The sequence below is a fragment of the Trachypithecus francoisi genome, unplaced genomic scaffold (assembly GCF_009764315.1).
Source record: "Trachypithecus francoisi isolate TF-2019V2 unplaced genomic scaffold, Tfra_2.0 Lachesis_group20, whole genome shotgun sequence".
Classification (NCBI taxonomy): Eukaryota; Metazoa; Chordata; class Mammalia; order Primates; family Cercopithecidae; genus Trachypithecus; species Trachypithecus francoisi.
The window spans coordinates 32,080,045-32,106,132 of NW_022681466.1; the positions used below are offsets into that span (position 1 = coordinate 32,080,045).

The following is a 26,088-nucleotide window of genomic DNA, read 5'->3' on the forward strand; positions in this document are numbered from 1 at the left end:
GTAATCCTACCACTTTGGGAGGCCAAGGTGGGTGGATCACTTAAGGTCAGGAGTTCGAGACCAGCCTGGCCAACATGGTGAAACCTTGTTTCTACTAAAAATACAAAAATTAGCCAGGTGTCATGGCAGGCACGTGTAATCCCATCTACTTGGGAGGCTGAGGTGAGAGGCTCACTTGAGCCTGGGAGATGGATGTTGCAGTGAGCTGAGATGATGCTACTGCAGTCCAGCCTGGACAACACAGCAAGACTCCATCTAAAAAAAATAAAATTAGGTCTGATAGGGTCTAATAGGGTTAAGAACACAGACATATATATTTCCTTTCATTCTTCTAAAAACTCTGTTGGGTAGATACTTTTATTTATTTTTTGATAGGAGAGGAGACTTAAGCTTAGAAAGGCAAAATAACTTGTCCAAGGTCTCTGAGATCTTTAATTAGGCTTGATTACAAGGTGGCTGACACCCTGCATCCCACCACTGATGTCTCGCAAAATGTCCATTTATTCTGTCAATGAGTATGCACGGTGCAGCTGTGAGCAGTGACAGTGCTGGGTGCTGTGTAGAAGGCAGAAATATGTAAATCACAGCCCCCACCCTCCAGGAGAGGAGAGAAGATTTGCTAGAAGCCCAGAGGCCAAGTACAAGCCAGCAGCATCATTGTCATCAGAGCAGCACAAAAGCAGGAGGCCACTCTGCTGAAGAGACCTAGGAAGGAGGAGTACATGGAAGAAGTACATTGGCTAGAGGCTTTGGGATGGGTGGAAATTGGACAGGGTGAGGAGAGGCAGGGTGGGCTGAGGAGGAGGGAATTGGGCATAACTCATTTTGCTTAAGCAAAGGCAGACCAGCTTGCCTGGAGCACCCAGGTTAGACTGTAACATAATCAAATTCCTGAGAACAGAATGACTGTAAGACAAGCATCCAAGTTGATATCACAGGTCACCAGATATACATCAAAGAGAGGATGAGGAAGCAGGCAGGTTAGCACAGTGACATACTAGATGGCAAATAATTTTGTACTTTTATGACAAACTAAGACTTAAGGATGTTCTTTGCCACATTGTTTATGCTAGGGAAGCATTAGAATCCACAGAAATATCCAGAAATAAGAAAATGAGTGCACAGTTTTGCTACATTCAGCTATTTAGCATACTATTTATTTAGCCTGGTTTCATTAACAAGTCAAGGTTATACACAAAGAAAGTGAGGAGTGGGAGACGTTGGGTAGGGGCTGGAACAAGATACTGTTGCAACCTCAAAGGGACATCAGTGACACGGCCCACTGCAAAGCATGGCTCTTGATTGGATCTTGGTTTGAATAAACCATCTATAAAAGAAATTGTGGAAAACAAGTAAAAATTTCTATATGGAGCAAGTATTACATGATATTAAGAAATTATTGTGGGCTAGGTGTGGTGGCTCATGCCTGTAATCCCAGCACCTTGGGAAGCTGAGGTGGCCAGATCACTTGAGGTCACTTCAAGACCAGCCTGGACAACATGGCAAAACCCTGTCTCTATTAAAAATACAAAAATTAGCATGCGTGGTGGCACGTGCTTATAGTCCCAGCTACTTGGGAGGCTGAGACACAAGAATCGCTTGAACCTGGGAGATGGAGTTTGCAGTGAGCCAAGGTCAAGCCACTGCATTCCAGCCGGGGTGACAGAGTGAGACTCCATCTCAGAAAAAAAAAAAAAAGAAGAAGAAGAAGAAAGAAAATTTGAAGTTATGTAGGAAAACATCCCTTTTTGGGATGTATATGGATGCGTTTAGAACTGAAATGTCACGATGTCTGCAGTTTACTTAAAAATACTCCAGCAACAAAGTAAATGAAGTCAACACATCAAATGTTAACAGCTATTATCTAGGAGATGGGTACGGAGGTGTTCATTATCCTATTTTTTCTACTTTTCTATCTATGGTTAAAAATTTCCATAATAAAAAGTACAAAGAAAAAGAGAAAAAGAAAAAAATAATGTTTATAAATAATTTTGGTGATATAGAAAAATACTATGATATAATGTTAGGTAAAAGAAAAGTAAGCATCAAAATTTATATATATAAAATTTTGATTCTTATATAAAATGTATACACAGTATATATGTATTTTATATATACAGTAGTATACAATATAGTCTTAACATTGCTTTAGAAATGAATAGGTGCAAGTTATGAAACACTCATCAAGGGCCAGGTCCTGGGGATGATGTTGGTATTAAACTGTTCTCGCACTGCTGTATAAAACTACCTGAGATTGGGTAACTTATAAAGAAAAGAGGTGTAATTGGCTCACAGTTCCACAGGCTGTACAGGATGCATGGCAGGGAGGCCTCAGGAAACTTACAATTATGGTGGAAGGTGAAGAGGAAGGAGGCACGTCTTACATGGCTGGAGCAGAAGGGAGAGTGAAGGGGGATATCCTACACGCTTTCAAACAATCAGATTTTGTGAGAACTCACTTACTATAATGCAAACAGCAAGGGGGAGATTCCGTCCCCATGATCCAATCACCTCCCACTAGGTCCCTCCTCCAACACTGGGGATTACAATTCAACATGAGGTTTGGGTAGGGACACAGAGCCAAACCATATCAATGTTTAATCCACATTGTAAATAATTTCCCCGACCCCATCAGCTGGTCAACAATCGAGCCAAGACTTGAACCCAGACTCAGCCCATTCCAAAACCCATGCTTTTTCCCTATACCAGGAGTTGGCAGGCTCTCTTGGTAAGGGGCCAGCTAGTAAATATTTTTTGGCTTTGAGGACCATATGGTCTCTATTACAACTACTCAGTGATCCTATTGTAGCAGGAGAACAACCATAGATAATGCATAGCTGAATGTGTGTGGCTGACTTCCAATAAAACTTTATTTACAAAAACAGGTGATGGGCCAGATTTAGCCTGGGGCTATAATTTGCCCACTCCTGCCCTATGAACATGATGCTGCCTTTCAAACCATCCAGTACACACATACATACAGACACAACCAGAGACCAGGAAAAAAAAATCATGCTTTTTCATAATTCTTTCGGTCATACTTTTCTGTATTTTCCAAATGTTCTAACATGTTCTGTTACTTGTATGTATTACTCTTATATATATGTATTTATTTTTACAACCTCTTTGATTTATTTTCCGGGAGGAGAAATTTTCTATAACGCATTTACCTAGTCCCAAATTGAAAGGACACAGGGCTGAATTGTGAAAAGTCTCCTTCCCACCTATGTACCAAGCCACCCCTGTCCCTTCCCCACAGGCAACCAATGTTATTCCACCTTTGTATTCTTCCAGAGGTATGTTACCCACATGCAGCTAAGTTAGCAAGGCCACCACTGTGTCGCACAACTCCAAGAGACATCGTTTATACTGAGCTCCTGGAATGCCACTGACATGGAATACAATGGAATTGTGCCCCCTGGAGTTGTGTAATGCAGCAGTCTCACCGAAGATGTATATGTGTGTGTGTGTGTGTGTGTATCTATACACTTATAAATATATGTAGAGATATATATGTGCATTTTTTCTACTGCCCCTTTTTTCAACCAAAATTAGCATATTATATACCATGCTCTGCATCTGATGTTTTTTCACTTAGTAATATATTTTCATCCTCATTTGATATAAGTTTATAAAATGTCCTGATTTTTTTATGATGATGATGATGATGATGATGATGATGATGATGATAACGGTCTTGGTGTGGCATCACAAAGGAATAGTAAGTGACCATTGCCACTTGCATTCCAGGGATTGTTCTAAGTATTTGCATGTATGGCATTCATTCCTCCAGCACTCACAGTGACCCCATGAGATAGGCACAGAGAGATGAATGTACTGACCCACAGTCACAGCTGGTATGTGCTCACCTCTGAGATTAAAAAAGAACTCTTCCCTGGTTCCTTCTAGTACTTGGATGGGTTGTGCCATATATTTAAATCTTTTCTCCATTTGGAATTCTTCCTGCAGTTAACTATGACTGCAGCCTTGTTTTTCCTTGATGGCTCCTGTTATTCCCAGCACCATTTCCCCACTGTCTCCAGATGCTACCTTTCCCACACATGAAGGTCTTGAAGGATTTGTGCCTATTGCTAGACTTTCTTTCTGTTTCATCGTTTTGTCCATGTCATGAAGCACCAGTGCCATACTCTTAATTCCTGAGGTTTTAGAATCTGTGCTAATATCTGGTAGAGTTTTATCTCTTCATTACTTCCCTTTTTCAGAAATATCCTGGATAGTCTTGGCTTGTTTATTTTTCCACATTGTTTTTATTGTGTCAAAATATACATTGCATAAAATTTACCATTTTAACCATGTTAAAGTGTACAATTTGGTGATATTAACTACATTCACACTGTTGCATTACCATCACCACTATGCATTTCCAGGGCATTTAAATCTATTTTCAGGCTGAGCATAGTGGTTCAAGCCTGTAATCCCAGCACTTTGGGAGGACAAGGCAGATGGATCACTTGAGGTCAGGAATTCGAGACTAACCTGACCAACTTGGTGAAACCCGGTCTCTACTAAAAATACAAAAATTAGCCGAGTGTGGTGTTGGGTGCCTGTAATCCCAGCTACCTGGGAGACTAAAGCAGGAGAACCACTTGAACCTGAGAGGCAGAGGTTGCAGTGAGCCGAGATTGCACCATTGTACTCCAGCCTGGGCGACAGAGCAAGACTCCATCTCAAAAAATAAAATAAAATAAATAAATCTATTTCCAGAACTTTTTAAAAATCATCACTTCTCAGCCTTTTGGCTAAGATCTAGTGCAGAACTTTATCATTCTCAAACTGAAATTCTATACCCATTAGACACTAACTCCCATTCTCCCCTTCCCCAAGTCCCTGGCAGACACTGTTCTGTCTGTAGGAATTTGACTACTCTGGGTGTAGCTCATATAAGTGGAATTGTATAATATTTATCTTCTGGTATCTGGCTTATTTCACTTACCATAGTGTCTTCAAGGCCCATCCACATCATAGCATGCATGTATCACTCCTTTATTCCTTTTCATGGCTCAATAATATGACATTTATATATGTACCACCTATATATATTTGTTTTGTTTATCAGTTCATCTGTTGATGGACACTTGGATCTTGGGTTGTTTCTACCATTTGGCTATTGTGAATAATGCTGCTGTGAACACTGGTGTACTCCAGATTAATTTCAGAGGCAGTTTGTCCAGGGCCAAGCAAAACATTCTTCTATTACTTTTATAATTACTCTCTCTCTTCCCCAGTTTCCCCTCATGCCTCCCAATGGTCATTCATTATCTTGTTCAATCCCGACATGCCCCAGATACCTTTCTGGACATATCGTCCATCACTGCAGTGCCACCTGTGGTTCTGCCTGCCCTTGCCTGCCTTCCCCTTCCTGGCAAAGCTGTGTAGCTGCTCTCCAGGCATTTACTTGGAAAACCACTTTCCTTTGCTAGCCAGCTTCATTGGTCCTGAGGGACTTTACTGGAACTTCTGGTAATAAATTGCTCTTCTTGCACCTACCTGCAGACTGTACCTGTCTCCAGCCTAATAGGGCTCTCCAGGCTCCGAAACATGCCCTGGCTTGCCTGCCCCGGAAGGCCCTCCTTGCCAGCCACCTCCAGCACTGGTCTCTCTAGGGAGCCTTTCTGCCTCTCTTATCATAACTTCAGGCTTCTGGTCCCCTTTCCCCTGCCACTTTGCCCCTCCATCCTATTTCAGAGACATCTTTGCTCTTTCCTGATCTGTCTGTGGCTATCCTCAGCCTGGGCAAAGGTGGCACACCTCTCACTTCTCCACCACCCTCTGCACCTAGCACACTATTTTCCATATAATGGGTGCTGGTTTGAATTGGGTTAAATCAAGATCATCTCCCTCTGCAGGCTTAGGAGCAAGTAAAGCAAGCAAAGCCCTCCTAGGCACAGGACAATCTTGCTGCCACTCCCACCATCCTGGTAGCTCATGGTAGACCTCAGGGATTTGTAACAAACACCATCCTGTTGGTGACCTGAGACATCCAGGCACAGCCTGCTTCCCTGAAGGTCCAGCTTTATATTCTGATCCTGGTTACCTGCAAGGTCGCCTGTGTGTCCTGGTTCCCTGTGCCCAAGCCACCACTTCCCAGTCCAACTCTGTGATGAGTTCTGACGGCAGGTGGGGAGTGGGTTACAAACGGGATCTAATTCATGCCTGGCTCACTGTGTGGTCAGCTCTTCACCCTTCAGTTGTAGCTCTCTTGCCAAAAAGGTCTCTGTGGCCTGATTTTTTGTGAACATGTGCATATTTGTGTGTTTCATTGCATTTCATGTTCATCTTAATTGTTTTCTTCTCTTTATTTCTAGGCGTTTAAAATTCACTTATTCAACAAATGTTTTCTGGGCACTTACTTTGTGCTAGGCTTGTGCCGCAAATAAGACGACAGGCAAAGTCTCTTCTCTCTTGGATAGGGGGCGAGAAGCAGGCAATTAACAAGGAAACAAATTAGCACAATAATTTCAGAATGAGAAGTGCTAGGAAGAAGAAAAAATAGAATAATATGACAGAAAATGATTTGGGAATAGGTGGAAAATATTTTAGATTTTGGTATTAAACTTCTCTTCTCCCTAGACTTTACGGACAGTTGTTAAAGAGAGAGGGAAACTTTCCTACATCAATGAGTCCACCTTGTAATTTAAATAATTGCATCTTTAATAGGTCTCTTTACTTAGTTGATATTTGAATGTTGAGCTTTTTAAAAATAAGCTGTTTTTTTGGAAGAGAATCATAGAAATGTAAAGTTTATTCATTCAATGAATACTTGTTGATCTCCTACCACGTGTTGGCATTGTTCTAGGTGCTGGAGGTACGGTAAAGGGTGAAACAGATGAGGCCTTGTTCCATGGAGTTTCCAGACAATTCCCTAGAAAGAAATAAACAAAATAACTTCACATGGTGTTGGGTCCTATGCAGGAAATAAATAAAACAATGGGTAGGGAGGCAACTTTGGAGAGATTGGTCAGAGAAAGCCTTGTGAGGAGGTGGTATTTGAACTAAGAGTTGAAGGAGGATTAAGATATGGAGAAAAGGGAACTCAAACATTGTTGGTGGGAATGTAACTTAGTATAGCCTCTATAGAAAACAGTATGGAGATTTCTCAAAGAACTAAAAATAGAACTACCATTTGATCCAGCAATCCCACTACTGGTAACCTTTAACAGTATATACCCAAAGGAAAATAAATTAGTATATCAAAAAGATACCTGCACTTGTATGTTTATCACAGCACTAGTCATAGTAGCAAAGATATGGAATCAACCTAAGTGTCCATCAACAGAGAACTGGATAAAGAAAATGTGGCGAGGCCGGGCGCAGTGACTCAAGCCTGTAATCCCAGCACTTTGGGAGGCCGAAACGGGCGGATCACGAGGTCAGGAGATCGAGACCATCCTGGCTAACACGGTGAAACCCCGTCTCTACTAAAAAATACAAAAAACTAGCCGGGCGAGGTGGCGGGTGCCTGTAGTCCCAGCTACTCGGGAGGCTGAGGCAGGAGAATGGCGTGAACCCGGGAGGCGGAGCTTGCAGTGAGCTGAGATCCGGCCACTGCACTCCAGCCTGGGCGACAGAGCGAGAGACTCCGTCTCAAAAAAAAAAAAAAAAAAAAAAAAGAAAATGTGGTGGCAGGGCGCAGTGGCTCACGCTTGTAATCCCAGCACATTGGGAGGCCAAGACGCGTGGATCACGAGGTCAGGAGATCGAGACCATCCTGACTAACACGGTGAAACCCCGTCTCCACTAAAAATACAAAAAACAAAAAATTAGCTGGGTGTGGTGGCGGGCACCTATGGTCCCAGATACTTGGGAAGCTGAGGCAAGGAGAATGGCGTGAACTCGGCAGGCGGAGCTTGCAGTGAGCTGAGATCATGCCACTGCACTCCAGCCTGGGTGACAGAGCGAAACTCCGTCTCAAAAAAAAAAAAAAGATAATGTGGTACATGTGCACAATAAAGTACTACTCAGTCATTAAAAAAAATCAAACAGCAGCAACATGGATGGAATTGCTGGAAGACATTATCCCAGGTGAAACAAGCTGAAGACAGAAAGACAAACACTGCATGTTTTCACTTATAAGTGGGAGCTAAATCATGTGTACACATGGATGTAGGGTGTGGAATAACAGACAATGGAGACTTGAAAGAGTGAGGGGGCCAGGCGCAGTGGCTCATGCCTGTAATCCCAGCACTTTGGGAGACCGAGGTGGGTGGATCACCTGAAGTCAGGAGTTTGAGACCAGCCTGGCCAACATGGTGAAACCCCGTCTCTACTAAAAATACAAAAATTAGCCAGCCATGGTGGTGTGCACCTATAATCCCAGCTACTCAGGAGGTTGAAGCAGGAGAATTGCTTGAACCCGGGAGGCGGAGGTTGAAGTGAGCCGAGATGGCACCATTGCACTCCAGCCTGGGCAACAAGAGCAAAACTTGGTCTCAAAAAAAGAAAAAAAAAAAAAAAGGGTGAGAGGATGGGGAAGTGAATGATGAGAGACTACTTAAATGGTACAATGTATTTGAGTGATGAATACCCTAAAAACCCTGACTTTGCCACTATGTGACCTATGCATGTAACAAAATTACACATGTAACTCATAAATTTACATAAATAAACTAAAAAAATTTTTTTAAGTTAGAAACAACTTTTTTAAAAGAAGAATAAGGAGATACCCCACATAGTGAGTGGAGAAAAAACATCCCAGGCAAAAGGAACAAAGAGCATATGCAAAGGGCTTGAAGAAGGAAACAGCTTGTTTTGTTTAAGAAATGATAGAGGTGGCCGGGCAAGGTGGCTGAAGCCTGTAATCCCAGCACTTTGGGAGGCCGAGACAGGTGGATCACGAGGTCAGGAGATCGAGACCGTCCTGACTAACATGGTGAAACCCCGTCTCTACTAAAAAATACAAAAAACTAGCCGGGCGAGGTGGCAGGCACCTGTAGTCCCAGCTACTCGGGAGGCTGAGCCAGGAGAATGGCGTGAACCCGGGAGGCAGAGCTTGCAGTGAGCTGAGATCCGGCCACTGCACTCCAGCCTGGGTGACGGAGCAAGACTCTGTCTCAAAAAAAAAAAAAAAAAAAAAAAGAAATGATAGAGGGCTGGGCGTGGTGGCTCACGCCTGTAATCCTAGCACTTTGGGAGGCTGAGGCAGGTGGATCGCTTGAGCTTAAGAGTTTGGGACCAGCACGGGCAACATGGCGAAACCACCAAAATTAGCCTGGTTTGGTGGCGTGCACCTGTAGTCCCAGCTACTCAGGAGGCTGAGGTGGGAGGATCACCTGAGCCCAGGAGGTCAAGGCTGTGGTGTGCCGTGATCATGCTACTGCACTCCAACCTGGATGACAGAGTGAGAACCTGCCTCAAAATAAATAAATAAAAATAAAAATATAAATATAAATGAAAGAGATGATAGAGGATGGTGGTGTAACGTGAGGTTGGAAAAGCAGACCTAGAACATACTAGGAAGGTCTTTTAGGTGACAGCAAGGGGGTTCGATGCAGTGGGAAGCTATTGGAGGGATCTGACCTGCATCTCATAAAGACCTCTTTGGCTACTGTGAGGGAAACAGACATTTTGGGGAGGTTCCAGAAGTCAAGGCAGAGGAAGAGCTAGTCTATAAGGTGGACTCCCTTTGTGAAAAATCACCTATGGCCGGGCGCGGTGGCTCAAGCCTGTAATCCCAGCACTTTGGGAGGCCGAGACGGGCGGATCACGAGGTCAGGAGATCGAGACCATCCTGACTAACATGGTGAAACCCCGTCTCTACTAAAAATACAAAAACTAGCTGGGCGAGGTGGCGGGCGCCTGTAGTCCCAGCTACTGGGGAGGCTGAGGCAGGAGAATGGCGTAAACCCGGGGGGCGGAGCTTGCAGTGAGCTGAGATCTGGCCACTGCACTCCAGTCCGGGCGACAGAGCGAGACTCCGCCTCAAAAAAAAAAAAAAAAAAAAAAAAAAAAAAAAAAAAAGAAGCCAACATACAAAACATCCACTGGAAGTGATCAAGACTTCTGGGAGCAGCCGGGAGGTGGGATCTCAAGTCCAGATGTTGAATGAGTTGGTAGATTATATGGGACAGATCCAGAAGCTGATGAGGGGCCCAGGATGCAGATGAAGGAGACGGGATGAGCAGGCAAATGCCATTTCTTTTCATTCTGCCTATTTTGCTTGAGTCACCAGTTTGGTAAGGGGAGAGTTTCAACCATCTGCAAGTAATCCAAATGCTTTTACTAACCTGCCTACCCATCCACACCCCCACCAAAAAAAAAATAAAAAAATAAAAAAATAAAATAAGAAGCCAACTCCAGAGCTTGTACGCCTGCATTCTCCACAATCATTTCTCTGTGTTACAGCTCTTGTCATCTTACATTATACATGAATAACTAATCAACCAAACACAAACCCACTGATGAAAAAAAAAAAACGCATGTTGGATCTAGAATGTGAGCAGGGTAAAGAGTAATATTAATTTCACTGGCAAATAACAAAATGGGAGCAAACATGAAGGATGTTAAGACAAGACATGTTTTTGAATGCTTCTGGGAATGGAAACTCTTCAAGAATCAAGGGAAAGGGGAAGAAGGTTGGTCATATTTGGAGTGCACTAATACCAATTCTCTTTTCTTCTGGTATGCATATGTGACTACATGCAACATCATCCTGGGCCAGGCCAACAGTCATTTAAACCACTATGCTGTCTGCCTCACCTAGTCGAACTGTTCGTATAATAATCTTCCACTATTCCTCAATGGACATACAGGTGTTAGTCTTAACGCACCAATATTGCGGTAGGCTGGAACAAAACCTTTTGCTGTTTGAATGTCCACAGTGAGTAACACCATGCTAGGTATGTAGTAGGTGCTCAATAAATGTATCTTTCACACACTTCCTAAATGAAGTCTATCTCTTCCTTCATCATTTTCCTGAAAGATCTTTCTTGACCACTAAGGATGAACTCCTCATCTCCATATCCAGTGAGTGGTTTAGAAATGTTTTAGTCTTCCTCCTCCTTGACTTCATGATGGCATCTGACACTGTTGTGACACTTCAGTTGTCTTCTATGACTCTGAACTTTTCTGGTTCTAATCTTTTCTCCCTGATGGCCTCTCTATTCTGACCTCCAATGATTTCTTTTCCTGTTTCTGCACTTGAAAGTCCATACTCTACAAAAACTCTGCTTTTCTGTCTTGTCACTCTTTCTTTATGATAAATTAATTGTATCTCATTTCAAATCAATGCATGTATCTATCATCCTCTGTCACATTACATGCAAAGTATCTGCTTATGGACCTATCTGTCCAACTAGACTTCAAGCTCCTCAAAAACAGATCCCTCACTGTGTTCGTCTCTGTGCCTCCAGTACCTGGCACAGAGCTGGGCACTCAGTGAATGCTCCGTACACATGGACCCAACTGATCCATTCTCAAATTATGCTTGGAGTTGGTAGATTGGGCAGAAATGATTACCCCTATTATATAGAGAGAGGACCCCAATGCTCAAGGAGGTTAAGTAAACATTAGAAACATGATTCCTGCGACTGGCTACGGAGACTCTGTGTAATAATCATTCTGGTATTGCCAATTGCAAAAGGACTGTAAAGCTAATAGAGATGCTGTCTAAATACCGACATCCAATCCTTTCATGCTCTTCTGAGCAGGCTTGAATTTTCCAGTGCCTCTCTTAAAATACAGCCCGCAGGACTGAGCATAAAACTGCATGTGGCCTGACCTGCCAGCACGCGCTGGGAGTATTGCTTCCCTCCTTCCACACTCTGCTGTGCTATTAATAGAGCCTCAGATTGCATTAGGGTTCTCAACAGCCTCCTCGCACTGTAGGTTCACATCAAGCCGGTGATCAGCTAACCCCCCGGGTCTTTCTCATGCAATGCCTTCTGTCAGGCCAGGCCTCCCCAGCAGCCACTTGGGCAATGAATGTTTTTGAATGCTCACGATTATTTGTGACTTAGACTAGAAGGTACACCACCAGATCATGCCCTCCTTTCTCATGTGGCATTTTGCTGAGTGGGTGATGGGGTCTTGGGGGTCCTGTTCAGAACCCAGAGGTGTGGCCAGCCACTGGGGGTCACCAGCATCATCAGACCCACAAAAGTAAGAGGATGATGGCAAAATTAATTTTCTGGCTCACTTCAAATTATTCTTAGGTTCATCCCTACTCCTCTTGGATTAGGGTCCTTTCTTGGTCTTATTCTAATGCTGGATGTTTGTATGCACAGCCTCTTTTCCCTCCCACCCATGGACATGGCCACATTTTGATTTCTTATGCCCTTTCCAAATAGTAGTAGTATTTTTAGCATGAATATCTTGCTCAGAAATTGACTGTACAGTCTATCCCCTATTGTCTTCACATCTATTACTTTTATTTTTTCCCTTTGCCTCTCTATGCATCAATACCACCTTTGGCTAAATAGATTTGGTTTTGAACTATTTGAATTCTCCCTTCATAGATGACAGCCCTTTTTCCCTCTCCTTCCTTCCCTTCAATTAGTTTTTTCAGCCACCTGGAATTAGCTGATGGGTAATTGTAGAAATTGCAACGTGGGCTACTGTGGTGGGTCTCAGTGTCAACTCCAGGACATCTCTGAATCTGGAGGGCTCTGGTTTCAGAATCTGATAGCCTGGCCCTGAACTCTGGAACGTGGGGCTGTGACATGAGACATAGCTTCTCTTTGCTCGGCCAGTAGAGGGAACTCAAATGTGGGGCGCAAGAAGGCGTTTCCTCCGTTCGCCAGACGAGGGCGCTCATACCCATAGTCCTCCAAAGTTGGAATTTCTCACCCCAAAACAGATCTTGTCGGGTTGGTCTCCTTGTAACCGAAACATATGATGGGATGACATTACAGCTGTGCTACTGATTGCTGCTTTGACCGCCTCCTATGCTGTGTAAATGGCCCAAAGCAAAGAATTATTAAAAAGCAGGCCCAATGTTGCCCAAGCTCATGTGTGGTTTGTGGGTCTATGTGTTTGCTGCTGGCAAATTCGCGAGCAGATGGGACTCCGAGGCAAGGCGTGGAAGTGACGATGGAAATGTTGGAAATTCACAGACATAACTTGTAGAGTGTGTGAAGCCTGGTGCACGGACCCTGCATATCTGCAGCTGCGATACTTAGATTTCGGTTTGGCAAGGCAGGTCACGGTGGAGATGGGGCAAACTGCAAGGGTAGTGGAAAGGAGAAAGGGAAGCTGACGGTGGCCCTCTGTCAACTCTTTCCAGGTGGAGTTGAAAGGTGTAATCATTTTCTTCTGGGGGCCTCTGCACCTTTCGTCAAGATGAAGTTGGTGACTGGTTTAAAAAGAAGATTAAAAAAAGTAACCTCGAGAGGCCAAAGGAGAAAATGGTTTCCACCTGGAAAGGGATTGACAGAATGGTGCTCTTGTGCTGTGACTCCGAACTCCGAATTCCATGGAGCATTCCAGTGGGACACTGTACTCCCGCCCCTCCAGGCAGCACTGGGAGGCAGCCAAGTCTAGGAGGCAAAGGGCTCCCTAACTGCCAAGCAGTGAAGATGTTTAATAAAATATTTACCTACACGTTTAAGAATAATGATGACAGCATGACAAACAGTGGTGAAACAGCTTTAGGGGACATGGAAGCGCAGCCCTGGGATATTTTTAATGAGAATGGTGACTTCCTGTTTAATTCCGGAGGCTTGTCTCTTGTGCCTACCATACCCACACTGACATCACAAGATACTGCCCATGATTCGGGAGGGGGATCACCAGACTGGCCTAGTGTGTCCCCTGCAGGAAGCTGCCACATGGAGAGGATAAGCCAGCCTCACTCCCAACCCCAAGCAACTGCCCACCTGTTGCAACTCCTGAAGATTACAGCTTTCGGATCCCTGCCCCCACCACACCTAGAAGGGTCCTCTGTTGTGGTCATTCAATAAATGATATTCCTTAATTAGGAATCTAGCTCTTTCTTATTCAACTAGACTAACAGGCACTCTATGCCCTGCTTGGGTGTGATAATTTTGAGTTGGAGACAAGGAAAAAGGAGTGGATGAAAGGGAGTAAAAGTCTTCAACCATACAACTAGATTTCAGCTATGCCCAATGTGAAAATGGAAAGGGAAAATGGAAAAATAAAATTGGCTAAACATGCTTTAGGTTTGTTTTTCCCTCCATTTGGGAGCTTTTTGCATTTTCCTCTCCAATTTGGAAAAAAAAAATGAAAGAAAACAAATTTCTCTATCATTTAAATAAAATAGATCTTTATGTCTCTAAATATAATACATCAAACAATGTTAGGAGTAAATAAATATACATAAAGATACTTGTTTGTTAGATCATTAAAGGCTGTTTGAAACATAGAATTTCTGCCGATGAGGTGCCTCACACCTGTAACACCAGCACTTTGGGAGGCCGAGGCAGGTGGATCACCTGAGGTCAGGAGTTTGAGACCAGCCTGACCAATATGAGGAAACCCTATCTCTACTAAAAATACAAAAAATTAGGTAGGCTGTGGTGGCAGATGCCTGTGATCCCAGCTACTCAGGAGGCTGAGACAGGAAAATTGCTTGAACCCGGGATGTGGAGGTTGCAGTGAGCTGAGATTGAGCCACTGCACTGCAGCCTGGGCAACAGAGGGAGACCCTGTCTCAAAACAACAACAAAAAAGAAAAATATCATTTCACTTTCTGTCAGCCTCACATCTCCTATGTTTTTTTTTGGTGTTTATTTTTCCAGATATTTTATACCTCCAGTTATGACTCTGTTAGAAAGATACCATCTTGGGGCCAGGAATGATGGCTTACTGCTGTAATCTCAGCACTTTAGAAGGCTGAGGCAGGTGGATCATCTGAGGTCAGGAGTTCAAGACCAGCCTGGCCAACATGACGAAACCCTGTCTTTACTAAGAATACAAAAATTAGCTGGGCATGGTGGCAGATGCCTGTAATCTCAGTTACTTGAGAGGCTGAGGCAGGAAAATTGCTTGAACCCAGGAGGTAGAGGTTGCAGTGAGCCGAGATCGCACTATTGCACTCCAGCTGGGAGACAGAGTGAGACTCCCTCTCAAAAAAATAAAGATACCATCTTGGCTTTCCCATATTATACAGATCCAGAAGAAAGACCAACTTAGGATCTCTATGCACATGATTATTTCATATTTTTTGGAAGAAAATAAACTAGCGTTGAATTTAAGAACATGCTCAGAAGTCATGATTTTTGAGGAAGGAGGCTATTTATTTAAATGGATATAAAGGACTATTAGTTTTAGACCTGTAATTTGTACTTGGTGAAATTTTCATGAAAAAAAAAAAAAAACAAAAAAAAAACTCGTTTCCCTAAATATTTTCTAGTAAAAACATGGCTTGCTTTTTTGGTGCAAAGTCTGCCACACTGTTTTTAAAAGTGAGGCTTATGAGACCGTGGGAGAGAGATAAGTGAACAGCCTCTTTAATAAGAGAGGCATCCAGCATGGTGGTGAAATGCAATACCAAAAAGTAAACAAAGAGCCTCGTGTGAAAAAGACCAAGTTGAAATGAATCTTGCTTTTCCTATTTGAAAAACATGCTCATGGTTGTTAGTAACTGAGTCAAGACATTTAAATCATATATATACTTTTATATCTTGACAGTGACCTTTTATAAGTATACAGTGGGGATAAGAAGATGAGCAAAGCCTTGCTGCAGAAAAAGCATTTCAGTTAATTGAACATGAAATGTGTTACCATCTGATAATATTAATATGTGTTCGCTACTTTGTATCTAATATGCAGTTCATTTGGTTGGAATCGAAAGCATTCTATAAATGTTAGCATATGAATCCTGTTGCAAACCTATAAACTAAGCAGCTCTATTTTGGTGCATTTTGAAGTATCTCTGTGTTAGTTATCTATGCTGTGTAACAAATTATCCCAAAACTTAGCAGCTTCAAACAACAAATATTTATTATTGCAACATCAATCAGGAATGGCTTAGCTGGGAGATTCTAGTTCAAAGGCTCTCATTAAGTTGTAATCAAAGCATTGGCCAGATTAACAATCATTTGAAGACTTGATGAGGGCTGGCAGATCTACTCGTAAGGTATCTAATTCACAATCCCAGCAAGTTAGTTTGAGATACTGACAGTAAACCTCAATTCTTTTCTACACCGGCCTCTCCATAGGGCTGCCTGAGCATCCTCATGACATGGCAGCTGGCTTCCCCCAGAGCCAATGATCCATGAGACAAAGCAAGATGGAAGCTACAATATCTTTGTATGATCTAGCCTTAAAATTCACCCACCATCACTTCCTTCACATTCTGTTCCTTAGAAGCTGGTTACTAAGTACAGCCCACACTCAAGGGGAGGGCAATTCGACTCCATCTCTTGGAGGAGTCTTAAAGAATTTGTGAACATATTTTAAAGGCACCATGATCCTCTATTTACATAAAGACAGTTGAAAATGACGGTGGCTTACCTGCTAAAGGTCAACGAACTCCTGGTAAGACCCCACCTGGAAGGCGGCAGGCTTTTTTATTTACTGTAAAGCAAAACAGAAAACCCACATTTTTGAAATAACTGCACACGAATCCCAAATCTGCCTCTTTAAAATGTCCAAGACCTTCTAAAAACAGCAGGACACTTTCTGTTTAGAAATGGATGAGATGGACACTAGACTGGAAGGGTCAGCCTTTGATTAAGAGTCAGCTTTCCTCTTAATCAGCTCTGGGAGCTGGAGAACAAAGACACTTTTCTGAGGGATGTTTTCCTCCTTTGTAAAATAAGATGGGCTAGCCGAATGGTTTCCAAAGTTGGTGGCCTTTAAGGTCCTCTGGGGAATTAAAGGCTCACTGATCTTGTGTTAAATTCACAATGTCCAGGAATCTGTACCACTTAAAAGCACTTGGGGACTCTGGTGGCCTGTTTTGCAGACAGTAGGAACAGCTGGCTACATGATTTCTCATGCTTCCACTTTTAACATTATTTTATTTATTTTTGAGACGGAGTTTCTCTTTGTCACCCAGGCTGGAGTGCAGTGGCATGATTTTGGCAACCTCTGCCTCCTGAGTTCAAGCGATTCTCCTGCCTCAGCCTCCTAAGTAGTTGGGATCACAGGCTTCTGCCACCATGACTGGCTAATTTTTTTTTTGTATTTTAGTAGAGACAGGGTTTTACCATGTTGGCCAGGTTGATCTTGAGCTCCTGACCTCATATGATCTGCTTACCTCAGGCTCCCAAAGTGTTGGGATTACAGGCGTGAGCCACCATGCCCGGCCAACATTATTTTAACTCTCCCCATCAGACTGGGTATGCTCAGGTACATTATTGGTTCTCCATCTTCACTACAATCACAAGCAGAATTTTTAAAAATTATGAAGCCTACGGCCCTCCCTAGCAAAATAAGTCATTCTGGGGTGGAACTCAGGTACCATCATGAGTTGTTGGCTTGTTTTCATCAGTACATTTAAAACTAATCATGTTTAGCCTTGTTGGCACATTAGAATCACTTGGGGAGCTTTAAAAAAGCCTACTGCCCAGCCTGTCCCTCAGGCCAATTAAATCACAATCTCATACCAAGAATCAGTATTTTTTAAAGTTCTCCAGATGATTACAACATACAGCCAAACTGACCTATGTTTGCCACATTTGAGATAATTCTAAAGCTAATTCACCTGTAAGGGATTATTCCAAAAAAAATCCCAACATTTAGATGCCACAGTGCTCTAAGAAAAAAAAATGCATTTAAAGTGGAAGATCTTACAATTTTGAAATGAAATATATTAAAAATTAAATGGAACGAAGTTCGATTTCTGGCAATATGGCAGACTAAGTAACTTGAAAATCCTCCCATCATAAACCACCTATAAATACTGGTCAGGATGTAATAAACACCCATTTAAATGAGCTCTTGGGACAGTAAGCAAAGGCTCTCAGAGTCAGGAAGAAGAGGGAGATTATAGCATGGTATGCAAGTAAGCTGAGGTTGAGCTGGTCTCAGGCAGGTTTGCTGGTGTTGGGAGCCTGAGGTTTGAGCATCAAAATGGAAGGAGATTGTGCTTAAGGTCCATTAAAAGTGGGAAAATGGAACTCAGAATCCCCATAAAGTTGGAACCCCATAAAGCTAGAACCTCCCGAATCACTAGATAAATAATCAGTGGAAAAATAATCTCCCCAATGTCAAAAGGAGACAAGAAAATGTGCCTGTCTTTGGCATGGGTTAAGGGTGGGGAAAAAAGGGCTTTACTGAGAATTCGGGATTATAATGTGGTATGGTCCAGGAACCCCCAAGCTGAGAATGAATACAGAAATACAGACCCAATGCCAAACTATACAATGTATGTGGATATAATCCTCCACAAGCAAGATGTAGCAGACACAAAGGTCCCAAGAACCTCAGGTAACAGAACTATCAGGCACACTATAAAATAAGTAAGTTTAAAATTATTAAAGACACAAAGGAACCTTTGACACCATGAGAAAATAACATAACACTCTAAAAAAGGTAGATTTAAAAATATAACTAAATAGGATTTCTAGAAATGACAAATGTAGTAACCAAAATGAAAAGCTCAGTGATGAGTTAAACAGCAGATTAGACAGAGTTGAAGAAAGAACCGCAGATGGATCTGAGAAAACTGTCCAGGAAGCAGCAAAGACAAAGTGAAGAAAAGTCTGACAGATTGAGTATGCTGGATAGAAGGAGAAGATGCATTATACATTTCATGTAAGTACCAAAAGACAAGGAGAGGGATATTTCATTTACAGAATCCCAAGATTATGCATATACAATGAGTATTGAATCAGATAAAGAAAAAGAAATTCATACTTGAATATGGCAGAGTAAAAATGCAGGAAGCCAAAGACAAGGAAAAAGTCTTAAAACCAGAGAGAAAAGACACATTACTTACAAAGGAATGACAATTAGACTCATAGCAAATGTTTCAGAAATAAAGAATAGGAAGATATGGTATATTAAAAAAAAGTGCTGGGGTAAAATAACTGCCAATCTTGAGTATTACACCCAGAGAAATCATCATTCAAGAGTGAGAGTGAAATATGATATGTTTGTGTTAGTGGAGAGAGCGTATTACTCACACAATCCCCTGAAAAAAAACTAAAGGTTATGTTTCAGGGGAAAGGGTCTATATTGAGAAGGAAATTGGTAAATATGGGCAAATCTAAGCGATGAATAGACTGTATATAAAATTACAATAGAGGTTAAAATTAGGGGTATAAAAACTAGGTGGATCTAAAATAACAAGCAACAATAAAACGTAACGAGAGGATGTAACTGAAGTTGAATCATTCTTAGCTTATTGAATAGTTCTAGGGCACTTAATTTACTTTAGATCACATGTACAGGTTAAAATTGTAATCACTGAAAGAGTAGAAATAGAATTTACAACTTCCGGCCAGATGCAGTGGCTCACGCCTGTAATCCCAGAACTTTGGGAGGCCAAGGCAGGCAGATCAGTCGAGATCAGGAGTTTGGGACCAGCTGGCCAACATGGTGAAACCCCATCTCTACTAAAAATACAAAAATTAGCTGTGGTGGTGGGTGCCTGTAATACCAGCTACTCGGAGGCTGAGGCAGGAGAATTGCTTAAACCCAAGAGGCAGCGGTTGTAGTGAGCTGATTGTATCACTGCACTCTAGCATGGCTGATGGAGCGACACTCCATCTCAAAAAAAAAAAAAAAAAAAAAAAGGCCTCGGCCTCCCAAAGTGCTGGGATTACAGGTGTGAGCCACCATGCCCGGCCAATAGGATCTCTTATACATTGCTAGTAGGAGTACAAATTGGAACACCACTTTGGAAAACAGCTTAGTATTACCTTGTAAAATTTTACATTCACATATGTTACAACCTAGCAATTACTCCAAAGAGAAATTTCCGATCTATGTGCATCAGAAGGTAAGAATGTTCATAATAACACTGTTTATAATAGCAAAAAAAAAAAAAAAAAAAAAAAAAAAAATCCTGACAACAACCCAAAGGCTTGTTTGTGACAGAATGGAGAAACTAAACTGTGGCACACTCACATAATGGAATATTATACAACTGGGAGAAAGAATGAACTACAACCAGTTACAAAAATCTGAGTTCCCCCTGCCCCCCAGGGTCCTGGCTAGAGGATCTAATCGATTCTTAGTAATTTCATATTGAGTACATTATCAAGCCTCAGAAACTTTTCATAACATTTCAAAACAAAAAGTAAAACAAAACAGAATATTAGCCATTGATATGCATAAAACTTTTTAAAAAGCAAAATCATAACAAATACAAGATTCAGATTGACGGTTACTTTAGAGGAACAAAATAGGGAGGAGAGTATAAGCCGATGTTACATAAGTCATTGTTTCTGTTTTAGTTCTCTGGTTGAATAGCAGGTTTATAGGTATTCATGATATCAGCAAATAAAATAAAATAGGACCAGGAGTATACACAATGATGCTAGTGTGCTATACTAGAGATTGTGATTAATATATTTTTGTGCCCCTAAATTGTGATATTTCATGATATTTAAAAATATCAGCAATCACAATTAATGTAAATGGACTAAACTTACTAACTGGCACAATAAATAATGAACCAGAGCTAGCTATATGCTATTTACAGGAGACCGAACAAAAAATTTGGGAAATGGAAAGGCTGAAAGTAAAAGGAAAGAGGGAAAGAGAAAGATCTATTAGTCAAGGGCTAAGTAAAAGAGTAGTTACATTTATTACAGACAAAGTAGACTTTAAAGCAAAAGGCATTAGGGATAAGTATCTTCTGTGCCAATATTAAAGGAATAATTCACTGGGAAAATAGCAAATCTAAGCTTGTGTGCACCTCATAACAAGGCTTTAAAATACACAAAGCAAAAAGTATGAGAAGTAGAAAATGCATAGTTATAGTGGGAAATTTCAACAGTTCTTTTTTTTTTTTTTTTGAGACGGAGTCTCGCTCTGTCGCCCAGGCTGGAGTGCAGTGGCCAGATCTCAGCTCACTGCAAGCTCCGCATCCCGGGTTTACGCCATTCTCCTGCCTCAGCCTCCTGAGTAGCTGGGACTACAGGTGCCTGCCACCACGCCCGGCTGATTTTTTTTTTTTTTTTGTATTTTTAGTAGAGATGGGGTTTCACCATGTTAGCCAGGATGGTCTCGATCTCCTGACCTTGTGATCCGCCCGCCTTGGCCTCCCAAAGTGCTGGGATTACAGGCATGAGCCACCACGCCCGGCCTCAGCAGTTCTTTTTGATGTACCTGACAACATACTTTTAAAATACAGCAAAATTTGAGAGAATTACAGGAGAAACTGGCAAATCTAGTCATATAGAAATTTTAATGTACTTCTATAAAAAGCAATAGGTCAAGCAGACAAAATATTAGTAAGGCTACAAGAAATCTAGATAATATAGTTAATAAGTCTGATCTAATAGACCCATATAAAATGCTATACTTAAAAATTAAGGCATATATATTCTTTTCAAAACTACATGAAATATTTATAAAAATTGGCTGCACCAAAGCAAGTTTCAATAAATAACAAAGAATCTGCTTCATATAGATCCCGTTCTTTGACCTTAATTCAGTTAATTTAGATGTTAGTAACTAAAGAATAACCTCAAATATCCCTCAAATACACCTGTATTAATTCACTGGTCAAAGAAGAAATCGTATCTGAAATCTAATTTTTTTTTTTTTTTTTTTTTGAGACGGAGTCTCACTCTGTTGCCCGGCCTGGAGTGCAGTGGCCGGATCTCAGCTCACTGCAAGCTCCGCCTCCCGGGTTTACCGCCATTCTCCTGCCTCAGCCTCCCGAGTAGCTGGGACTACAGGCGCCCGCCACCTCGCCCGGCTATTTTTTTCTATTTTTTAGTAGAGACGGGGTTTCACAGTGTTAGCCAGGATGGTCTCGATCTCCTGACCTCGTGATCCGCCCGTCTCGGCCTCCCAAAGTGCTGGGATTACAGGCTTGAGCCACCGCGCCCGGCCTAATATTTTTTTTTTAAACAGGATCTCGCTCTGTCACCCAGGCTGGAGTAGTGACGTGATCATGGCTCACTACAGTCTCAACTTCCCAGGCTCAAGTGATCCTCCCACCTCAGCCTCCTGAGTAGCTGGGCCTATAGGTGCATGTTAGCACACCTGGCTAATTTCTAGAAAAGTTTTCTTTTGCAGAGATGGGGCCTCACTATGTTGCCCAGGCTGGTCTCAAACTCCTGGGCTCAAGTGATCCTCCCACCTTAGCCTCCCAAAGTGCTGGGATTACAGGCATAAGTCATTGTGTCCAGCCTAAAATCTAAACTTTTTTTTTACCTCAATGATAATAAAAAGTCTGTATATCTTGTGGAATATAGCTTGAGTGGTACTTAAAGTGAAATCTGTAGTCTTAAATGTTAAAATCAGAAAACAGATGGCTAAAAATTAATTACCCAAGGCACCAATTCAAAAAGAAAAAAAAGAGCAACAGAATAAATCCAAAAAGAGCAGAAGGGAATACTATATGATATATATTAGTATTACATTATATATTATATTATACTATATAATAGTATATATTTTCTATTGTGCCATATATAAGAATATAATGTATAATAATGTATAAGGACAAAACTTACTGGAACAGAAAAAGAAACAATATTTAAACTAAAGTTTGGTTCTCTGAAAACACTAATAGAAAGTAGAAAGAAAACACTAGTAAAAAAAAAAAAAAGATCTCTGGCACAGCTGATCCAGATAAAAAATACATATAAAATGATATTTGGAATGAAAAAAATAAACATTATGGATAGATACAGCAGAGATTAAAATACATTAAGAGAGAACTATGAACAGCATTTTGTCAACACATTTGAAAACCTAGATGGTATGGATAATTTCTTTGAAAAATACAGTGTATAAAAATAGATTCAAGAAGAAAACAGAAAACCTGAAGAGATCTACAAGCGTTAAAGAAATGGAATCAGTAGTTAAAAATCAACCCACGAAATGTCTATCCCAGACCCAGGCAATTTATCCGCAAGTTCTACCAAACATTCAAGGAACACATAACTCCAATCTTATACACACTGTTCCAGAAAATGAAAAAAGAAGGAACATTTACCAGTTCATTTTATGAGACCAGTATAACCAGACAAAAGCAGTATGAAAAGGGAAAACTGCAACCAATTTGACTTATGAACATGAATACAAAAAGAATCCTAGAATGAAATTAAATGTTGACCATCATTCATTCATTCATCCATTCACTCATTCAATCATTATTTATTGAGCATTAACGTGCGCCAGCAGGCACTGTGCTGGTACATGGAGAGCAGAAAGGGACAGGAGCTTCTGGCTTAGAGGAGATGGGCAATAAAGCAAATGATCATACAGGGTAAGGTACACAGAGGACGTTCTGGTAAGGTAACTGCATATCCAAGGGCATTGGACCCTGTCAGAGAGGTCTGGGAAAGATTTCCAGGCACATAAGTGGAGTAAGGGTGGATGTGGGAAGACTGTTTTGTGAGCTATTGCAGGGCCTCAGGTGGGAGATCTGGGATGCAGTAACAAGAAAGATGGATTTGAACTTGGGCTTCCTTTAGAAAAGCTAAGTGGAGATGTTGAATAGGAAACTGACCAGAGCCTGGAGCTCTTCAGGAAGGGTGAGGCTGGAGATTTCAATTTGAGTGGCATCAACATGTGTTTAAACCCATCCTGGAAGATTGAGTTTGAAGAAGGAAGTGTCCAACATTGTCTTGGGCTGTTGAGACTTTCAGAGGGTTGAGGACTGATATTATGCTGCTTGTATTCTCCTGAGGCAGGGGCTACATTGAGTGAGCTGGAGAAAAAAATGCATAAAATAATAATAACAATAATAATAATAATAAGCTATTGCAAATAATGTAGTGCATAGGGGCAGCCAAGAGGGAATTTTTTTGGACAATGAAACTATTCTGCATCTGGATTATGGTGGTGGTTACATGACTCTATGCATAAGTCAACACTCATAGAATTACAGACCAAAAAGAGTTAAAGGTTACCATATATAAATTAAAAATAAATGAGTAAAAACAATGTAGTGATGGAGACTTAAAATCCAGTTCTTTCTAAGCCACTGACTTTGTAACTGCAGCTCTAGTCCCTCTCTGGATTTTAAATCAGTTCTATAAGTGTCAGCTTGTGGAGGTCTATACCACCGAAGAAGGGCCCCCAACTCTCGCCTTGTGAGGGACAGAATAAACATGCAGGCAGCAGAGGCCACATGGCATTGGACTGATGATCAGAGGGTGGGGGTGGGGCATAGCCTGGTGAGTTTGGCACCTCTGAGACCCTGATGTATAATGAAGGGATTAGATTAGGAAAGTCCTTTCTACCTAGGATGGCCTGTGGTTCTACTGTAAAAATCCCAAACACAATACAATGAGCTCTGTTGTCTGCATATTGTTGAGAATAATCAATCATAATAAACAATCATCATAACAACTGGCCGTTCAACACATGAGAGCCCAGATGATTTGGGAAGGAGCTTGGAGTGACAGGAAATGTTCGGGTTTGTGGTTTAAAGCCTTAGAGCACCTTCTCAATATGATTATATTGAGTAGTGATTGATAATAAACACGAATCAGGTTTACAGTGAAAAAAGGAACTTTTACAACATTGGTTCACTTCAGCCTCTCACCTTCACCCCATCAATCCTGTCAAGGAGGAATTACTGCAATTCAGGGAACCGGGAGATTGAGGGTCTGGTCACTCAAGGATATGGCTGGTGTTGAGATTTTCCAAATAGTCCATTTTTCCAAAACCCACAGTGGATTTGGTACAGTTTTGGTGTTGAGTGTCTTCCTTTGTCTCCTAATCCTATGAAAATTAATGGAAAAGTGTTAATTGGGTATCAATTCATGCTTAACATTAATCTCAGTATTTGATGAACCACAACTTTATGTTGCCCCTGACGCCATATTAATTCAGTTTACTGCAATAATTTAAAACAATACAGATTTAAAACAATATGGATAATTGTATCCATATTGTTTCAAATGCCCCATAAATTGAAACCAGCCCGAATTTGGCCAGCCTAGAATCTGCCAGAGAAACGTGCGATGCCTTTGGAAGGCTACAGACACCGTCTTTTTGGAGTTTTCAGTGCATGAAGGTATGAAACCAGCATTTATTAAGCACCCACTGTATGCCAGAACCCGTGCTGTACAATACTGCTGCTCCTAAGGTGGGAGTGATTCTGAAGCCTTCTGCCACCAGCTACCTCTGCAGGTCGTGAGGGGTCTTGGGCTATTTCAGTCTCATGCACTTTATTATCCTGGCATACAAAGGCTGGGTAATTTGAGAAATAAAATATATAACGAACGGATTAAACAGGGGTTTCCTGAAATGACCACCCTTCCCAGGCATCCCAGAGGCACTCCAAAAGTACTTCTCGTTATATACAAACATTTGCTTTGAACCTCAATCATGTGACCTTGACTCCTATAACCTATCTTATTATATTTTTAAAACACTGTATGATTAACGCGGAAACCCTTTTTTTCCGCACTTTCTCGCCACTGGAATCGCGTCAGTTTCTCAAAGTTCCAAAATAACCTTTCCCGGGCACGGATTGGTACCTCTACTGGGGAAGGGCGGGGAACCGCGCAAGACGTGCCGGTGTGGAGCGAGAGCCAGAGAGAACTTCCAGCGCAAAAGGAAAATAAAACTTGTGGCTGGTGTTTGTGCAGGAGGGTCTCCGCTATCCTGAAGCCCCCCGATCCTGGGGGGTCTCGGGGGCCGCCAGAGAAGCGCCGGGGTGTGGGTTTGCTCCCGACGTCCTTGACCTAAATTTCTGAGCCGTGGCTGGAAACAGGGCACAGCGCAGGGCGGGCGGCTGGTGCCATCTCCGGATCTCGGCGGCAGGGGCCGGCAAACTTGAATGGAGAGGGCGAACTAGAGAGGGTGGGGGGCGTCTTCTCCCTGGTCCGGGTGAGGAGCCGCAGCAAGCTCCCCGCGCCTCCCCTCCCCCGATCCACCCGCCCCCCGCAGCCCATGTGATCCAGGGAAGTCGGGGTGCGCTCCCCCTCGCCCTGCGCCCTGCCGGCCCGGAGGCAGGGTCCCCTCGGCCCGCGGGGTTCGCGCGCCACCCGTGTGGGTCCGGCCGCGGGGGGCCGACTGTGCGCG

At 42.2% G+C, this 26,088-nt stretch overlaps 1 long non-coding RNA gene across 2 annotated transcripts; it reads right to left on the minus strand.

Moving 5' to 3' along the window:
* Positions 1-6,686: 6,686 nt before the first annotated feature.
* On the minus strand, positions 6,687-26,065 carry LOC117067278. 2 transcript variants are annotated; one of them, XR_004430684.1, is made up of 4 exons: positions 25,542-26,065; positions 24,602-24,780; positions 23,561-23,761; positions 6,687-6,883 (listed from the first exon to the last, which is right to left on the minus strand). It is a non-coding gene; the product is annotated as an uncharacterized LOC117067278 (long non-coding RNA). The 2 variants fall into 2 exon arrangements; XR_004430683.1 differs by lacking the exon at positions 6,687-6,883 and having other exon boundaries at positions 23,183-23,761.
* Positions 26,066-26,088: the final 23 nt, after the last annotated feature.